Raw genomic sequence first — 20,972 nt, 5'->3', positions numbered from 1 at the left:
TGCCGCCTTAATTTGTAATTCCTATCTAATCAATACTGAGCAAAGATTATTTAAAGTTTAAATTCTTTGAACATTTTGATATTGAGTTTATTAACAACAAAATAACTCTCAAAATTATCCCATGATTTGTGTAAAATAGTCGCTATCAGATAAGGTTTATGTTCAGATACTTTCCACATTGCTTGTTTACGTAACTACCTGAGAAAATATTCTCCTACAGAGATTTTTTTATTATAAATTTTATCCCAGATCATTTAGCTGATGTTTTGATATTTGAATTTCTAAAGAAAATTAAATTGCACCTTTTATCAAAATAAAAATGTCTATTGCTTAAAACTTCAATTAGCTATATCTTCAACCATGTTGTAGGTTTATGTTTCTAGTAATTTACATAATGGAAGAACGCAGCATTCTTTTGGCTAGTTGACTAATGTCATCTTTTTTACTGCTCTTTTGATATACTCAAGTAGATAAACAATTAGGTGGCTTCTGCATATTTTCATTGCCCCTCACTAAGCATATTTTTCAAGGTAAAAGCACATTAGTTGATTGAGGGGAAAATACCAAGATGATTTATTTGAATTATCAGTAACTCTAGTCAATCATATTTATCATCTTCAGTCTCTTTTAGTTTGAACAATAGGAAGGTAACAAAGTTTTTAATCATTCTAATTGTATGGAGAGGTAATTCACCTCAGTGTCAATTAGGCAAATTGGCTGCATTCATTGTTCTGATCTCTAAGTATCACTTAGGAAATTATTACTCAGGAATTACTCCTTCACTGTATTATATGATACCTGCTGGTCTGAAGGACCAAGGAGGAAGGAGCTTGTCTGTACCAGCTGGATTTCTAGGTGGTGCAACATTGTATGATTGTTCTCATCACTTCGCAGTTCACCTTAATGGTTCTGGGAAACCAGATTTTTATTGCAGTGTGTTTGTGTGTACATAAAAATATATATATATGTGAACACTTATGTATGGGTCTGCGAAGGAGATAATTGGGAGAAATATATGGAGTTGCACATGTAACTTTTTATTTTTTACTACATAAAAATCTAGTCCTAGAAGTGCAGTGGCTCAAGATCACATGTAAAATCAATTCTTTTTATAATTATTCAGCATGATTTTCTTCATCACAAGTGTGAAAGTGTGGAATTATGGAAATACACTCCCAGAGTTTAGTACAGTTCACCCAGGAAGTACTTAATAAATACGATTACTACTACTAAGTGGACATGGATTCAGGACTTTCATTCGTTATTCAGTTAATAGCCCTGTAACTAGTCCTTCTCATTTGAAGTATAACTGCTCAGAACTTGCCTGCTGCTTTCATGCCTGATAGTTTGCCTAAGTCTGGGAAAATCATGGGTAGAAACAGAAGCAGCAGAAAGAAATGTGGAAGAATATAAAGCATGGAAAGAGCACAGCCTTGGGAGTCAGAGAACCTGGCTTCTAATTCCTGCACCACTACTTGTCTGCTTGGTGACCTAGGGCAAGTAACTTAACTTCCCTGTGCCTGTTACCTCACCTGGAAAATGGGAATTTAAGGCTGTGGGCCCTGTGTGGGACAGGGACTGTGTCCAACCCGACTATCTTATATCTACCCCAGTGCTTAGTACAGTGCCTGACACATAGTAAGCTTTCAGCAAGTACCATTTTTTTAAAAAAGAGCAAATGCATTTTTGAAAAATTTTTTTTGAATAGTGGCCTATAACTGCATGAGCCAAATTCCGTGCTCATTGCGGATCCAAATGCCTATGCCTGTTACCTCACCTGGAAAATGGGAATTTAAGGCTGTGGGCCCTGTGTGGGACAGGGACTGTGTCCAACCCGACTATCTTATATCTACCCCAGTGCTTAGTACAGTGCCTGACACATAGTAAGCTTTCAGCAAGTACCATTTTTTAAAAAAAGAGCAAATGCATTTTTGAAAAAATTTTTTTGAATAGCGGCCTATAACTGCATGAGCCAAATTCTGTGCTCATTGCGGATCCAAATGCCTATGCCCAGAATAATCCAACACAGCCAATAGTATTAGGAAAGTGCCCTGGGAATCAGGTGACCTGGGTACTAGTCCTACCTCTGCCAGTGGCTGGCTAACATGGGCCAAGATAGCATATTCCTTTGGCACTGTGCTGCATCCTTGACTGCCTACTAGCTTGTTGCCCTTTGTGACCCAATCTGACCCAACTCATTCTTGTTGCTGCTGATGGGGCTACACACAAATAGCAAGATAGTCCATTCCTCTGCTCAGGTTCATCATCCTGAATGCTCAGCATCGGGGCTTTTCTGTTGTTTCTGGCGGGAGACTCTATCATCATCATCATCGTAATGTTTCTGTGGACATAATTGGTCTCTAATGTTAACTTTTTATATGCAAAGACAAGTGAAATCTTATTTGCTTGATATTTTTCAGGGAATAACAAACATAAGGATTGAAAATGCGGAATATAAATTTCATTTATTTGCTCTTATGATTGTGTTGAGGATTGAATTGAGTGAAAAGACAAAAAGAATTCAGTCTCTTCTCAGTGCCTTAGCTCTTCTTTATGGTATTTAAGTGCTTACTATGTGCCAGGCACTGTTCTAAGTGCTAGGGTAGATGCTACACAATAGTAATAATAATCATGGTATTTAAGCGGTTACTATGTGCCAAGCACTGTTCTAAGCGCTGGACACAGTTCATGTCCCACGGGGGGCCCACTGACTTAATCCCTATTTTACAGATGCGGTAACTGAGGCACAGAGAAGTTAAGTGGCTTGCCCAAGGTCACATAGCAGACAAGTGGTAGGGCTGGATTTAGAACCCAGGTCCTTCTGATTCCCAGGCCCATGTTTTATCCCCTAGGCCTAGCTGCTTCTTTAACTCTAACACAGCTCTAACTCTGTGCATTCATTTCAGAGGCTGCTTCAAATTATAATTTCCCTCAGTTCTGGCCTTGCTAAAGTGTCATGCTTCCACTCTTGGTCAAAAAAAGCAATAGCTGAAAATGGCATGGTCTTCCTTCCTAAATACAAATTGCTCAGCTGTTCTGGCACCTCATCTGACATTTAAAGGGTGACTTGGGAAATACATACTAAAAAGTAAAATTAGGATAGTGAAAACTCTGAATTTTCATTTTTTCAAGTATGAAGGATTTGCTCCAGTGGAAGCTAACTGGTATTGCACACTCACATATTGTGAAAGAATAGATATTAAACCCATGTTGAACCTTAAACTAGGATTAAGTTTCGAAATAGCATTATTTTCTGCAGTATGTTTTTTTCCTCATGATGAACTAAGAAGTGCTAAAACTTTCTTTTTTGGGTTTCTATTCTAGCTCTCTGTCCTGAGACAAGAACAACAGGATGTGCCTTGGAGAAAGGTATGATAAATTAATGATTTACTTCAAGGTGTCTTTATTCTATCATTTAAAAAGTGCTAAAATGTTATGTCTTAATAACATGAAATAACAATCCAAATAACCATCCATCTCGATTGTGGTCACGCATATTAAATATTAACATCTACATTCATTCAGTCATATTTATTGAGTGCTTACTTTGTGCAGAGCATTGTACTAAGAGCTTGGAAAGCAAAATACAGCAATAGAGACAACCCCTGCCCACAATGGGTTTAACTCTAGAGTGGAGGGAGACAGACATCAAAATGAGTGAGCAGGCATCAATATAAATAAATAGCATTTTATATATATATCTATATATATATATATATATATACACACACACACACACACATATAGCAGTGGGAGCCAGGAGTATTTTCTACCCAACAGATAGATTAATTCATGAAGGGAGTCTGGAATGTCATTTTAGTCCCTGACTAAATTCTCATACACTTGCATGGAATGAAGAGAATTAACATAATCATCAGGATGAAATATTGACACTCACCATAATCCTGGAAATGATGGCCTAGAAGCATGAATTTCTAGGACTGTTCCTGACCATGCAATTTGAATGGTCATCCTAAAATCAAATTCAAACTGATCGTGAATAATTGGAGTAAAAAAAAAAACAAAGTGGGGACAGGTTCAATAATCAATCAATCAATAGTCATTAGTGAACAATTACTGTGTGCACTGCACCAACAGAAGACTGCAAGAATGCAATCAAGGCAAGATGTCTGATAAATATGATTGCGACAGAAAAAGGTCCATAGATGAACTTAAAACTATAGCTGTTGAAAAAGCAAGCGTAATGTCAATATATAAAGACAAACTAGTTTTAAGACACTGTTTGTAGACCCTGGGTAGAGGAAATCAGTGGTAGAGGAAACCCCCCCTTTTTCTGTGACAGATACATGTTTGGTATCTCTGACAAGCCACTGTGGGTGGGCTCTGAGAAAGACATGATGGTTAAATAATAATAATAATGGTATTTAAGCACTTACTATGTGCCAAGCACTGTTCTAAGTGCTAGTGGCCCTGCAAAATAGCAAAATGGGAATGAGAACCAGGCAAATGTTCAGGAGATTCCAAAAATTTGTTAAACATCTAAAGAAAAGTTAAAGAAACTGGAATTGTTTTACTTCTAGAACAAGAAGTTGAGGTCTTAATGGTCTTCAGGGATATGAATGTAACTTTATTGATAATAGGAAGAATGTGAGACTATAACGAAGGAAAATGGGATTTTGATTAGATGCATAGAGGGATTTTAAAATCCTGGAGTGAGTTTTAAAATCTTGAACTTTGGAAGTTTTTAAACAGAAGCTAGATTCTCACCAGTCTAGGATGGGTCAAGTCCTGTCTATTGAAAGGGAATGGAATAGTAGATTTCATAAGACTTCCTCCAGTATCAAGATTGCATGCTTGGTGAAAGTAGCAGTAGTTTTCAGCTTTGCGTAAAACTGAAGAAAAGTGGTAGTAAATGAGTGGAAAAATGTTGGAAAGGCATATAAAATACTCAATCATTCTCATAATAGTCATTCATTCATTCAATCACATTTATTAAGTGCTTACTGTTTGCAGAGCCCTGTATTAAGCACTTGGAAAGTACAATACAGCAATAGAGACAATCCCAGCCCACATTGGGCTTACACTCTAGAGGGGTGGGAAGCAGAAATCACAGCAAGTAATCTTTGCATTTTTTAACAATTGAATTTCAGAAAAATATATTTCATATTTTAGTGTGCTGCTTGTACAATTGCCCCTTCAACATTCAGACTCAAGGTCCAATGGAATTACCTACTCTTTATATGGTGTCTTGCCAGTATTGAAATACCTCGTAAATAAATGAAATATCCATATTATGGGTACATATCATACAGCTTTTCTAAGCTATGAATGAAATACTTTCCATTTCTTCTTTACTATGTTATTTGTATAGGTCTGTATGTTCATGCTTATTTTTTCAACTTCCTGTTATACTCTAGTTATTTGTCCCTCTTCAGATTTCAGTTGAGTTTAAGCACATCCGTGAAAATATACCAGAATACTATCTTCTAGATAGCAAATGAACTAATGGCTCAAGGCAGGAATCTTTGAGGTGTCAAGGCTTTGGCAAGACATTTGCTTTGAAACAAAATCAAATTCATTACAATGGAGATAATCCTGCTTTTCAATAGATATGCAACAAACCCCATTCTTAATGCTACTCATTGCTACCTCTTCATTTATCACAATGTACTTTCATCCTGGGAAAAACTCAACCCTGTGACATCTTCTCGAGGCCCAGTGCCTTAAGAATTTAGAAATTATCTTACAAATGGAAGGGAGATGGTTTTCCCGACAGTTAATTGTAAATTTTTATTTTATGTGCAGCTTTTGAATCTGTTAATCGTTTCTGCCTGTTTAGCCAGGGGGCCACTCCAGATTATTCATTCATTCATTCATTCAATCGTATTTATTGAGCGCTTACTGTGTGCAGAGCACTGTACTAAGTGCTTGGGAAGTACAAGTTGGCAACATATAGAGACGTTCCCTACCCAACAGTGGGCTCACAGTCTAGAAGGGGGAGACAGCAAAACATATTAACAAAATAAATTGTTGAGCTCAAAAAATTATTGACCTAGGGCATTTAGTTGGCCAGGGTCTGCTTTGGTCCAGACCATTGCCATTTCTAGATCAGCTTGTGTAAACAGCTTGACATCAGCCAGAGTAATGGTTAAAAAAAAATGCACACTACTACTTCCATTGTGATACACCCAAAAAGTGCAAAATGTGTTTGTAAAGTGGTGATTTATAAGCCTTAGAAAAAAAGCATGGTGTTACAGTCTGGGTTTAAAATGTTAAAAATCTTATACTTCAGCTTCACAAGCCTTAACAAATTTCAAAGTAACAAACATTTATAGTTGAAAATTTGAGAAAGAACTACCAAAGAGGGCCAGAATGAAGAGAAAAAGTCAATGAAATTATTATTTCACCCCCCCCCTCCCGCCCCCAAGCCTTTTCTCCAAAGAAGCAGGACTTTGAAAGAAATGCAATTAGTTGGAAAATATTTCCTTGAATACATTCAAATATGTATGTTCGTATGTATGTAGATGTCTGCATTTCCTAGCAAAATTGTCAGATTTTTGGACAAGAAGAAAAAGGTGCAGTATTTGATGATCCCAAACCATCACACATTTTAGACTTTATATTCATAGCACATGTGTGATGGTTTAGGATCACCAAATATTGTACCTTTTCTTATTTTCCAAGCATCTGACATCAATTTTGCTATGAGAGGCAGACATCTACACAGCTTTTTAAGCAAGCATTTTTGCTCAAATACGTATGAAAGTTATTTTGATCTTGAAGCTGTTGTATTAAAAATTGAGCTCCTAAATTTATATTCTGAATAAATGTGCTCAAAAAGCATCGTTTAAAAGTTCAATATGTTTAATTTATAGTGCACCGACCATTTAAAAGCAAACATAGCTGAAAGGTAAAATGATAATTTAATGTGTGGAAGATGTATACTGGTATCATTCAACTTAGTAGTGGTTATTCAGACTAGCCCAAAGGGTTAGTTCATGAGCAATTAAAAAAAAAGTTTTATTTGGCACTTCTAGCCAGGAATTTACTGAACACTCTTATGTGGACAAGTTTGGTGAATTGATGCTATTAGGTGAAGGAATTTACAATGTTGGCATTTTTAGCAAGGTATAAGCACTCTATTCCAATCTGATCAGCAAACTGCTTCAGTTATTTTAATGCCTGCCTCCTCCACTAGTTGTAAGTTACTTGAGGGCAGGGATCATAGCTAATTTATTGTACTCCAAGCACCCGGGCTTGGGAGTCAGAGGTCTTGGGTACTAATCCCGACTCTGCCACTTGTATGCTGTGTGACCTTGGGCAAGTCGATTAAGTTCTCTGTGCCTCAGTTACCTCATCTGTAAAATGAGAATGAAGACCCCCACGTGAGACAACCTGATTACCTTGTATCTACCCCAGTGCTTGGCACATAGTAAGCACTTAACAAATACCAACGTTATTATCTACACCCGATCAATCAATTAATCGTATTTATTGAGCGCTTACTGTGTGCAGAGCACTGTACTAAGCGCTTGGGAAGTACAAGTTGGCAACATATAGAGGCAGTCCCTACCCAACAATGGGCTCACAGTCTAAAAGAGTGGGCTCACAGTCATTATCAGGTATTTCTCATCCTACTACTCCACCACATGTCTGCTGTGTGACCTTGGGCAAGTCACTTAACTTCTCTGATCCTCAGTTACCTCATCTGTAAAATGGGGATTAAGACTGTGAGCCCCACGTGGGACAACTTGATCACCTTGTAACCCCCCCAGCGCTTAGAACAGTGCTCTGCACATAGTAAGCGCTTAACAAATGCCATTATTATTATTATTATTATTATTATTATTACTAATGTCTGTTAGGAGGGCTTTAAATTGTGTAAAACTGGTTTACTGGCCCTCTGATAAAATTAGCAAACAGAGGTTCCTATCTTCAGCACTGTAGTTATCTCCTAATTTGATTAGAAAAAAAATGAAACTTTAACCACCCATCATTCTCATCAGATTTTCTATGAAGATTGTATTCAACTTCTCATAGTTAAGGGAGCTGCCTATTTTCCAGTTGTTTTGAATTATAGTAGTTTTATGCTACTTTAGTTATTGTTACCACTTATTACAATGGATTGATTGCACTTCTAATTTTCCTTCCACAAATCACTGCTCCACCTTATTTTCCCATCACCGTTGACAATACCACCATCTACCCAGTCTCTGAAAAGGAAAACCTTGGTATTAGCCTTGGTTCTTCCCCCTCTAAAATTCAGCCCTTGTCAAATCTTGTTGGTTCTTCCTCCACAGTGTTTTTAGGAACCCCCTCTTCTCTCCATCCAAACAGTCACCAGCCTGGTCCAGGCACTTACCATATCCCAGAATGACTATGCCATCAACCTCCTATCACCAGTCTCTCCCTCCGTAGTCCCAACTTCACTCCGCTACCTGGATCATTTGGCTATCACATTGGATCACCAAATACTGCAGCTTTTTCTTCTTGTCCAAAAATCTGACAATTTTGCTAGGAAATGCAGACATCTAGATCACATTCTGAGCACATCTTCCCACTCTCAAACTTTCCAGTGGTGACCCATTACTTTCTATGTTAAGTAGAAGTTCCTGACCATCGGCTTTAAGACACTGTCAGCTTCTTTCTCCTACTTATCCTCACTGCTCTCGCACTACGATGCAGCTTGCACACTTAGGTCCTCCCATACAAGCTCCTCACTGTCCCTCATTCTCCTCTCTGATGCATTGACCTCTTGCTCATATGCCTTCACTCCTGCCTGGAAGTTTCTTCCCCTTTACATATGACAGACCACTGCTCTCTCCATCTCTAAAATCCTTCTTAAAGCAAATTTTCTCCAGGAGGTCTTCCCTGATGAATCTCTCATCCCCCTACCCTCATCTGTAAAATGGGGATAGGGATTGTGAGTGCAATGTGGGACAGGGACTGAGTCCACCCTGATTTGCTTGTATCCACCCCAGCACTTGGTACAGTGCCTGCCACATAGTAAATGCTTAACAAATACCGTAATTATTACTATTATTATGATTATTGCCACTCATCAGCCAAGCACTTGGCTACTATCCTTGAATCTGTACACTTAGTCACCCCAGCCCCTCAGCACCTATGTACACATTCTTATGCTCTTCTATTTTCCCTATGGGCAATTTATTTTAATGTCTTTCTCCCCCCTTTGACTGTAAACTCCTTGTTGGTAGGGATTGGGTCTATCAACTTTATTGTATTCTGTCAACTGCTTAGTACAATGCTCTGCACAAAGTACTCAGTAAATACTATTGATTGATAAATCAATTTTAGTGTCTGGGCAGGGATCATGTTCACTCTATTTTACTCTCCCAAGCACTTAATATGTTGTTCTGCGTGGGGCAAATGATCAATAAATACTATTGATTGACTTAATCTCACTCCTAGTTTTACACTCTTCTCCCCTGCTGAGAAGCAGTGTGGACTAGTGGAAGGCAGAGGACCTAGGTTCTAATTCTTACTCTGCCACTGGCCTGCTGTGGGACCTTGGGCAGCCGTTCAACTTCTCTGTGCCTGTTACCTCATCTGTAAAATGGGGATTAAATCCTACTCCCTCCTACTTTGAGTGTGAGCCACATATGGGACAAGAACTGGGACCAACTTGATTAACTTGTTTCTACCCCAGCACTTAGTACAGTGCTTGGTGCATAGTAAGAACTTAACAAGTACTCTCATTGTTATGATTATTACCCCCTGATTTGCATTCATCATTCCTCTCAATCCAATGTGCCTCTTTCTCATGCATCGTTCACACTCTCTCTTGCTTCAAACTGCCCCTCTCCTTCAAATCCAACAGATCTCAGTTCTCCCCATGTTTCAAGCCTACTGTATGCAGAGAATAATAATTCCGTTATTATTATTATACTGAAATTATATGTCCTATAGGAGGCCTTCCCTGATTCATTTCTAATCTTTCCCACACTATATCCCCAAATGAAACTTCAGCCCTGCTGGGCCACTTAAATTCATTCATTCAATCATATTTATTGATTGCTTACTGTGTGCAGAGCACTGTTCTAAGCGCTTGGGAAGTACATATTCATAACCCCTTGGGTTATTTAAGTACATATCTTATTTAAGCAGAAACTCTTGTACATATTCCCTTCCTATCTAACTTATTTTAGTGTGCATCCCCTCCATTGGATTATACACGTTTTGAGGGCGGGGATCATATACTTTTCATTGTTCTCTCCCGAGGTCTTAATTCAGGGCTGTGCACACAGTAGGTACTCAGCACTATTGATTGATTAAATATGTTTAAAAATCTTCTAGCTGTTGCTCCAAACATTCTGCTATTAAACTATACTGTCTGAGATTGTTTCATCTTGCCTGAAAAATGTTTCATTTGCTTTCACTGCTTGACTGTGCCCCACACCCATGAGTTGCTTGGATTTTCTGAATGTCCATTTGTCACATGCCTGGCCCGGTGAAACTGTTATATTAAGCATTGCCTCAGTGTTGGTGAGTTGACTGTGTTCCTGGAACTCATTGCCACCATTCGATGTTGGACATGACTCTTGGTCCCTCTCAGTATCGCACCTGGAAAATTTCCAGTATACTACCAGTCTCGGCTATGGGAGGGATAGTCAAGCAGAGGCATACCCATTCCAATCCTAGCTTGGGCAGTGGATAGCAAGTGGAAGGTACTCTGCTACAAGTAAAATCTCAACTGTGCTGAGCAGCAGTGGCATGGGAGAGAGTTGAGGGTGGAGACTCAAGTTTACCGTGCGGAAGAGGCAATGGTAAATCACTTCCGTACTTTTACCAAAGAAAACTCTCTAGATACACTACCAGAATGATTGCAGATGGAGGTATGGCACTCTGGGAGAGATGTGTCCATGGAGTCGCTATGGGTCAGAGATGATTCGACAGCATAAGACAAGACAAGTTTGGATTAAGAGGAAAGGAAGGATTTCAGTGACTCTCAATGAGAGGAAATCTCATTGGCGGGGGGGTCGGGGGGAACTGATATAGGTCCAGGCCTCATGGTCATATAGAACGCTGACCAACAAACACCACAGCTCTATAGATCACTAGTTTGGTGTGAATCCTACGACCCTGTTGTCATTCTGTCTGTCAGCCTTCCAGAGAACATACTGGCTTTCTTGATTTGGTTTTCTTCCACTTTGTCAAGCTTCATTCATCTTTAGTTAGGGTAATGGTTATATAGTCGAATTTGTTGACATTAAATTCCATTTTGCCGGGGAGGATATTTGGTTGCGTACATACAGAGTTCCCTGGTAATACTCTACAGCATTTCAGTCTTCAGGTTTATTGTCAGTAGAGAGCACTGTGTTGCCTCTGCCAAGTAGTTCAAAATCAAGAAAATATTAAGGTATTTGCATATCTCCAGAATAAAGTCACCTGCTCATTCCAGCAACTGAGCTAATCACAATATTATATTGAATTTCTTCCAAGTGCCTCACATAAGCTAGTGTATACCTTAGACTAGGTCTGGAAGTATGGTTCATTATCTTAAAGTGGAGAAATTGAATCACAAAAAGGTCCATTCACTTGTCTTCCACTCACAATAAAATTATGACATTTATTAAGTCAATCAATGATATTTATTGAAGGTTTACTGTGTTCACAGCACATTTATCAAGCCCTTGGGAGAGCATAATAGACTAGTAAGTGTTTACTGTGTGGAAAACACTGGGGTAGACACTAGCTTATCAGATCAGACACAGTCCCTATCCCACATGGGGTTTTAAGCTATCATATCCTCACTTTACAGATGAGCAAATTGAGGCCCAGACAGGTAAAGTGCCTTTTCCAAGGTAACATTAGCCTGTTGGTGTCAGAGTTGAGCCTAGAATAATAATAATAATAATAATAATAATAATAATAATAATAATAACAATAATAATAATGACATCTATTAAGCACTTACTATGTGCAAAGCTCTAAGGGCTGGGGAGGTTACAAGGTGATCAGGTTGTCCTATGGGGGCCTCACAGTCTTAATCCCCATTTTTACAGATGAGGTAACTGAGGCACAGAGAAGTTAAGTGACTTGCCCAAAGTCACACAGCTGACAATTGATGGAGCTGGGATTTGAACCCATGCCCTCTTACTCCAGAGCCTGTGCTCTTTCCACTGAGCCACACTGCTTCTCTAGAACCCAGGTCTCCCAACCCAGTCCCAAACTCCTTCCACTAGGGCCACCCATCTCCTAAGTAGCTAGCCCTTCGATGCTATTATGTTGCCGATTTGTACTTCCCAAGAGCTTAGTGCAGTGCTCTGCACACAGTAAGCGCTCAATAAATACGATTGAATGAATGAATTTTCACTGGCCCAAACTATGCATTTTCAGTCTCCAGGAAGGCTTCTAATTCTAATTGATATATTGGGTGCTCCTTTAATATAGAGCATTGAAGAGTAATCTTTAAAAAAAAATATCTCTGTGGCTGAAATTTGTAGATAAATTGTCCCCCTTTGTCCCTTCAGAGAACGTCTCAAATCATATAAAGAAAAAACTTTGAAATCAGGGAAGTTACTTCTACATAATTTAAACATAATTCAGATCTCTGCCAGGAATTCTGAATATGCACATCAAAACGAATGCTAAAATTTGGGTTTATGAGCTGCACACCATAAAATCATTTGGCTTAGCATCCTAAAACATCCATGTCATTTTACTACAGCAGGCAATACATGTGAAAGTGTGCAAGGTGATGGGAACATCCAAATGTGTGAAAGGATTGGAAAAAATGCAAAAAGGTGAACATAGGAACCCCATTTTTTATTTTTTTTAATGGCAATATAAACCAAAAGTAAAAATTATTCCCCAGGTTGGACTTTCATGCTCCAGCCTGAAGGTTATTTTCGCATCCAAGTTTGAAGCCCTGAAAATATAATGGAAACATTGACAGACACTTAACTATACTGGCACTAGTGGTTACAGCTATAATTCACTTCATAATATAAATTGATATGTTGTCCAGAGGGTCTCTGTATTTGTATTATTGAGTGTCTCATGAACAGTTCTGGTTCTGGGCTATGGAACTGTGAAATGAAGCTGAGTGGTTCTATCTGGAACGAATTCTGAATGAGCCACCTTAAATTACAAATGGGGATATCCGTAGGGCAGAAAACATGAAAATTTACTATAAAGAACTGAAACATGAAATAATAAACCAAAGTAAAAGAACAACATAATGAAACCAAGTTTATTTTATTAAAAATAGAATTATTCCTTCCTGCAGGATACATTTCTAAGTGCAGTTGCACCAGAGGTGAAATAGGACAGTCTGCTTTATAGTAAATAGAGTGAGTTGTTCAGCATGAGACAAGGACACTCTATTTTCAAAATCACTTGGGCGTTAAAGTTCAGTCACCCCAGTGATCTGGCTGGTCAAACTTTCTTAAGTGCTTTATAATACAATGCAAATGACTTCAGCCTATGATCACAGCATTCCAAATATCAATTATATCTCTAATGACATGCCCTAGAAAGGTCATGTCAAACCTTATTACATTTACCATTCTAAACAGTGTAAAATGATTTTGCTAAATGTTCATGCATTTAATGAATGTATTGCTAATATCTCCTCGCCCTCCTTTCTCAAAGGGCTGCTTTATTAAAATTGCTACAATAAGTAACTTTCTTGTCTTGTCTTGAGATGTTCTCACGATTTAAGTCACTATTCTTTCCATTTAAGTAATCATTTTTCTCCAAATGACTAGGCCAAATGCTTGGAGTCCTATTTTAACTATCTAATTTATCACAGTTCTATAGTGCTGTTTCTATTTCTGAATAAATAACTTTAATTAAATAGGTATATTTGGTACTATTGAAAACGATATCCCTCAAAAATTGGGAGAAATAATTTTTCTTCCATAAACTATACATTAAAAGAGGATGAGAATAGTATGGATACCTGAATAATCCCAAACCTTCATTAAGGCAAATTTTTTAAAATGTCCTCCCTCTCCTTTTTTTGTTTTTAGTAGTAGTAGTTGAGTATTTATTAAGTGTTATGTTGCAGTGCTTGAAAAGTTCAGAATAAAGAAGTGACATGTTCCTGTCCACAAGGAACTTGCACTTTAATAGGGAAGACAAACATAAAAATTTTATAACTAGAGAGGTCAAAATGAAGCTGCCATGAGTGTTAAGGAGTAAATAAGTGATGGAGCTGCCTGGAAATTATTTGAGGAAAGCTTGTTGAATGAGGATGAACTTGAATGTGAGCAGACCGGTGGCTGGTCTCATGTGGGGAGGAAGGGAGTTCCAAACGGGGGTACAGAATGAGTGAAGTGATGAAGGCAGGAGAACTGAGAACCAGACACAGCTAGGTTAGTGTATGGGGAAAACAGACAGTGAGCTGGGGAATAGCAGGAGAAAAGAGAAGGTAAGTAAGGTGAAGCCAGGTGATGGAGAGTCTTGAAGCCAACTGTGGAGTTTTTGTTTGAAATGAAGAAACATGGAGAGTTAGTGGAGGATTTTGAGGCCAGGAAATAATATAGGCCTAGCAGTGCTTCAGGAAATTAATCCATGCAGGACCATATAATACAGATTGGAGGGGGAATGTGTCTACCAACTCTGTTGTACTCTCCCGACCATTTTAGTACAGTTCTCTACACACAGTAAAGGAGGAGATTGTGAGGAGCTGGAGACAGGAAGGCTAGCAAGGAGGCTAATGTAGTTGTTTAGCCTTGGCAAGACCAGAGCTTGCACTATAGAGTGGTAGCAGTTTGGGTGGAAAGGAAGGGGCTGACTTGTGAAATGTGCACATAAACCAGATAGGATTTAGCAGTGAACTGGATAACAGTTGAACAGTAGTGAAGAGTCAAAGAAGACTCTTTGACAAGGAGGATGAATGATGACTGATGAAACTGAGATGGAAAAATTGTGAAAGGGAGGCAGTGAGTGTGATTCTTGTCATTTTGAGTCTGGATTTTAACCAGAATTGCTAACAAAAAGCAAGCATAGGCTTCAGTCACTTTGATTTGCCTACATCTGATTATAGTGTTAATGAGAAAGATCAAAAGGTGACCAGGATAAATTTGCCTTAATAGGCAAATTTGATGATCAATTCCTGATCATCAAAAATTTTTGGTACATGGTTTAACTTCTTACAACTATGGGTCAAGAGAAGAGTTAGCATTCTCAGTGATGCTAAGACAGTCAAATTATCAGTGATGAGGTGTTAACAACAACTTTCTGATTACATGAACAATAGAATAGTGCATGTACAACTAACAAACTAATGTTTTGCTCCTCATCCAAATTCACTAAGACTACTCCATTCCTCTTAGCTAAACCTACTACTTTCTTCAGCATCATAAATTAGAATATTAAGCAGTTTGAGAAACCTAGTAGGAAGAACAAGGACGTGGATCCTAATTCTTACTCCACCAGTGGACTGCTGTATGATCTTGGGCAAGTCACTTAACTTCCCTGACTCTTTCCTCATCTGCAAAGTAGGCATTTAATACCAGTTCTCCCTTCTACTTAGACTGTGAGCCCCATGTGGGACAGATACTGTGACAAACCTGGTTTACTTGTATCTGCCCCAGTGCTTATACTACTGTGCTTGGTACACAGTAAATGTTTCCCAAATATTATATGAAAATTATTATCATTATTGGTATTATTATTAAGCTCCTGTTAGGCCCACTGACACATTTATTGCAATCGGCTGCTTGATTTCTTATAAACTTGCTCATCTTATGGATTTTATGCTCAGGACACTCAAGGCCAGAGTCTATTTTCAGCTTATCCTACCTACCTATCTTAGACCTTCACCAAATCCTTAGAACTTTTAATAATAATAATGGCATTTGTTTAGCACTTACTATGTGCAAAGCACTGTTTTAAGCACTGGGGAGGATACAAGGTGATCAGATTGTCCCACGTGGGGCTCACCGTCTTCATCCCCATTTTACAGATGAGGTTACTGAGGCACAGAGAAGTTAAGTGACTTACCCAAAGTCACACAGCTGACAATTGGCAGAGCTGGGATTTGAGCCCGTGACCCCTGACTCCCAAGCTCGTTCTCTTTCCATTGAGCCACGCTGCATGATAGGTGAATTTGAGGCACATTTGGAAAGCTGATGCTAGGGAAGCGAAGACTGTGGGCTGGGCAACAGTGGGGAATTAGTTCAGTAAGGTAGGAGGAGGTGTGCTGATTTGAAATTTTTAAAGCTGATGGTTTGTTGCGGAAGTGGATGGGCAACCCCTGGAGGTTTTCGAGGAGTGGGGAGATGTGGACTGGAAGGTTTTTTTTTTAAAAAAAAAAATATCACCCAGCAGCAGAGGAAAGTATTGACTGGAGTAAGGAGAGACTGGAGGCAAGGAGGTCAGTGGAGGCTGATGCAGTAGTCAAGGTGAATATGATAAGTGCTTGGATCAGCATAGAAGCAGTTTGGGTGGAGGAGAAAAGGTGGATTTCAGCAGAGTCATGAAGGTAAAACTGTTAGGATTTGGTGACGGAATGAATATGTGTGTTGAAAGAGCCAGATGCATTGAGGATAATGCCAACATTATGCACTTATAACAGGAAGAATAGTGGTGTCGTCTACAGTAATGGGAAAGACGGGGGGGAGAACAGGGTTTTTGGGTGGGTAGATGAAGAATTCCATCAGGGAAGTTTTAAGTTTGAGGTGCCTGCGGGATATCCAGATATAGCTGTCTTATGCTTTTGTTTCATGATCCTAAGTGCTTAGTATAGTGAATTGAACTCAGTTAATACCGTCACTACTACTACTCCGTCTCAGTTTCCTCATCTGCTTAAAATAAATGAAAAAAAAAAAACCCTCCCCCTGACTACTTAACAGAACTTTGGAGAAAAATAAAGTATGATGTGAAAGAGCTTGCGGTTGGGGGGATAGTGGTTTGCTCAGAGCCCCTGGCAGTCTCTCATTCTTGTTAGTCATATTTTCCCTATGGCATGAGATGTAGCCAGTGAATAGGCAAAATTGTTTTCCTTTTCATGATTTACTATTTATTTTTTCAATGTTTTTTAAACTTTATAATATTTGAAATGAAGGATGAACTTCCAAGTACTTAAAACTGGATATAATTTGAAACTCTATTCCGTAGGCAAAAGCAAAAAAGCCATCTGTCAAATATATATATATATATATATATATATATATATATATATAATTGAAAATAATCTCTATTTTATAATAATAATGGTTGGAAGTTCAATATTTCTGCTCAAACACAGAAGCTGGTAGGCATATTTACAAAAGGCCTTATGATGTTTGCAGTCGACTTTGCTGAAGACAACAGTTATAAAACCTTTACAGCTCTTGGCAGGTGCCAGGCCTTCTCTTGGGAATTGCATTATTCAGACATTGTCTTTCATTTGAACTTCAAACACATTTTTTCTAGTGTGTGCCTTTAAATAGCTTTTTGAAATTAAACCCTTTTATTTGTGTCATTATATTGCCTTCCATGAATTTACTTTAGAGAAACAAATGGCCACAAAAGGAAAGACAATTGCAATTTTAAGCAAAAATAGCGGGCTACAAAAATGCAATCAGGTTCATTCATTCAGTCGTATTGAGCACTTACTGTGTGCAAAGCACTGTAATAAGCGCTTGGAAAGTACAGTTCGGCAACAGTATAGAGATAATCCCTACCCAAAATTATACTTTGAGGAGTTCTAGAAACAGCCCACAGCCCAACTGTCTCCAGAAAATGATGTACTATATAATATCAGGACTATCTGGGCACATTTCTCAACTATGCTTCTCCGTTTTCATCTTTTAGGTATTTACGCTGAATGTTTTACTATTACCTGAGCCATTAGAAAGTCATTTCAGTAACTAAAACACTCTATTTTTAAAATGACATAGTGAGACATTGAAGGAAAAGCACTTTTTAAAATGAAAAATATTTCCTGAACTACAGAAAAGAAATCCTTAAGTAATATGATGTGTCACAAAAGGAAGTTTTCATCAGTGAATCTTCTATTTTTTTTTTCAAGTGGAAAATTAAATTTGTAATCCCTTTGTTTATCATGACGGGGCACTTCATAAATATAAATACTACCATGGTACTTCATGGTAATAACTTGTAATCCTTTAATGGTCCATTCTTTTTTCACTTGATTTAAGATATGTGTAATACCATCTACTATAATAATAGTGAGCTCAGTTTCTACAACTTGACTTCTAAGGGTTTAGTAATGCCCATATGTGATCCATGAAGAACAAAGTCAACTCCCATCTCCCTGTTCCTTGCTCTCTGTAGTAGTAGCATTTGTGGAGGGATCACTTGGTGCAGTGAACTGTCCTAGGTCCTTGGGAAGTATGGAATAAAGAAGTAACAGGTTTCCTGCCTCTGGGGAACTTACATTCTACTGGGGGGACAAACTTAAAAAAAAATTTACAGCTTGAGTGATCAAAGTAAATAAATTGAGCAATCAATCAGTGGTATTTATTGAGCATTTACTGTTTGCAGAGCTCTTGGAGAATACAATAGAGTTGGTAGACCTGATGCCTTTCCTCAGGGACCTTCCACTGTAGCTGGCATATATAACTGAGTGCTAAGTCAGGAGGTTGAAACAGCACATAACTGCTGGGGCAGCAGTTCTCAAAATCTGCAGTTCACTCCTCCCCAAAGCGACTCTTTAAGCCATGTAGAGGAGCTGACAGGAGAATGAAGCAGCAGTGGCTATGATGACAGCAGAAACTAAGACTACCCTGTCCAGAGTAATTCTGTGTTCCTTCAGGGTACCTACTGATGGGAAGATGGGATAAAGAACCTCTGCACTTGGAGCAAGGGAAATGCATTCTCCCTCCTGAGGTTTCAGTGGTAATGAGCTATGGACACTGACATTCCATTACACCCTTATGCAGAGACAGATTGGTTTGATGTTAAAAATATCTTGAAATTACAAAACACTTCCCTTCCTAGTTGTCAAGCTATTTTCTTATATTTAAGGTGCCTTTATTACCCTGGGTTTATTCCCCATCTGCCTTAGGGCAAGTAGCCCTGAAATGAGTAGAGTTTAGTGAATGTGACCAGAGAAGCCAGTTTGATCTTGGAATCAAAGCACTCTTTCTACAATGCTTCAATGTCCTTGACCTTGCCTGCTTTCCAGGAACATGATTTACTAAATCGAAATGGAATTCACTTTTCCAAGAAAGAAAAGTGTATCTTGGGGATAAAGCACTAACTAATCTAATAAGGGAGACTTATAATGTTTGTTTCCCCAGTGAGCTGAATCAGCGCTTAGAACAGTGCTTTGCACATAGTAAGCGCTTAATAAATGCCATTAAAAAATAGAGTAAGCAAGTGTTATCCAGAATTTTGCAATCTTAATTCAGAGGCTCTTCATCTCCAATGTATTTGGTCAGACCAAGGTGTCTGAGGGAGGTTAGGACTCATGTTAATTACTGCTTGACCGGAACAGACCAAATAGCAGAGATCTGTGCAAGCCAGATTTTCATGCATTGTAAAAATATTGGTTCTGGCTGACTTGAACTCCATATTGGTGAGATAAAATTGCCTATACCAGGAGCGAAATACTAAATTGGGTGACATAAGGGAAACAAGCCCAGTACAGATTTGCCCGTTCTCTGTTTGGTTTTATCTCCCTTGAGCTCCATGAGAATAGCATTGAATGTTCACATGTTTTTCTTCATCCCCCGTCACTGCTTAGTCTAACAGTGGACAGCTAGAATGAGATGGTGGAGTCCTGCCCCAGAGACACTCCTTGCGTGCCCAAATTGGTTTAACACACTTGGACCCGAGAGGCCCATGAGCCGGGCCCAATTGATGTGGGACTTTTACCCTGTGTGTGGGGAGCCCCAGGTAGAACTGAATATGGGCTGAGACCTGAGACTAAGCAGTTTAGATAGAATTCCATTGAACTCAGGTCTGTAGAGAAATGACTGGTGATCAAATGGAATTGTTCCCAGTCATCAAGGCTTAACGTTATGTAGGTTGAGAAAGACTTAAGGCTTTTTGTGTCATTTGATGATGTATAGATTAGAATAAGGATTTCAGTTGAAGCTCCACATATTATTTACTAGGACCAATAATAGGCTTTAGACAAAAAGGGAAATGTGTATGGAGGATCAATAGAATTATAAGGTTCTGCAGTCCATTCTTAACAATCAGAATTATCATAAAGCAATATGGATAACACAATTACGAGGGGACTTTATTCAAACTATCATTTGGATGGAATACAACCACAGTAAATAGGAAAGTATGAAATTGCATTACTGAGACATAATTAATCGAAGTACCAGAACTCCATTTTCATGTGTTCCTGCAGGGTGAAGAAAAAGCAAAACAAATCCACCTCCTTTCCCCCCACCCCTGCTTCTTCTCATTGTGAACACTGGGAAATTGAATTACCTTATGACATATTACTCGACTCAAAAGCCACTGTAGCAAAGTACTCCTAGGTAAATTAAGAACGTTCGTCTAAATATATCGAATCCCAAATTAAAGGTTACATGCTTTTCTTCACGTACATAAGATCAATTTAATAGATTCATTAGATTTTCCTGAGCTGTCATAAGGCTTAGAGCTGCTGTAGTCTTCTCATTCTTCAGAATTATACAACATAAATTGATGGTTCAGCTTAAATATAGGTGTGATCTGAAATTGGAAAAAAGTCATGCAGGGTATCTCGAGGAAAGCTCTATTTTAAAAATCAGGATTTTTTTCTTTATATACGCCCCACTTTTCTTGTGTGGTTACTTTGCATCAAGGTAGTGAGAAGCAATTCTAGTTCTTGGATCTTTACAACCTTTAGGACTTCATTTATGCAATGTTCTTCCATGGTCATCTCTCCCTAGAAGGCACACTTCCCCTGAGATGCTAATGTGACTTCAGGGCCCTATCAGCCTATCAAACTTAATGCTGTTCTGTATTACATGCTATTTTCTATTAGTTGGGTCTATTATTTCCCCTATCCCTAATCTATTTTAATGTCTGTCTTGCCTGTATACTCCCTCTGAGCAGGAATCACATCTACCAACTCTGTTATATGG

General features: G+C 38.6%; 1 protein-coding gene and 1 non-coding gene across 41 annotated transcripts in view; both read left to right on the top strand.

Moving 5' to 3' along the window:
- The window catches only part of PTPRD (protein tyrosine phosphatase receptor type D), a 1,852,740-nt gene that overhangs the window by 661,830 nt on the left and 1,169,938 nt on the right, over nt 1-20,972 (top strand). For all 40 annotated transcript variants that reach the window (XM_038769706.1, XM_038769707.1, XM_038769750.1 and 37 more), the window contains one exon: nt 3,325-3,369. The gene's annotated coding sequence lies outside the window, so the exon portion shown is untranslated. The remainder of the gene's footprint in view (nt 1-3,324; nt 3,370-20,972) is intronic.
- On the top strand, nt 10,528-10,665 carry LOC119948476. Its single transcript, XR_005456869.1, has one exon. It is a non-coding gene; the product is annotated as a small nucleolar RNA SNORA7 (small nucleolar RNA).

Source organism: Tachyglossus aculeatus, chromosome X4 (assembly GCF_015852505.1).
Source record: "Tachyglossus aculeatus isolate mTacAcu1 chromosome X4, mTacAcu1.pri, whole genome shotgun sequence".
Classification (NCBI taxonomy): Eukaryota; Metazoa; Chordata; class Mammalia; order Monotremata; family Tachyglossidae; genus Tachyglossus; species Tachyglossus aculeatus.
The sequence above is the reverse complement of the archived record's forward strand: the minus strand, read 5'-3'. Positions and strand labels throughout refer to the sequence as shown.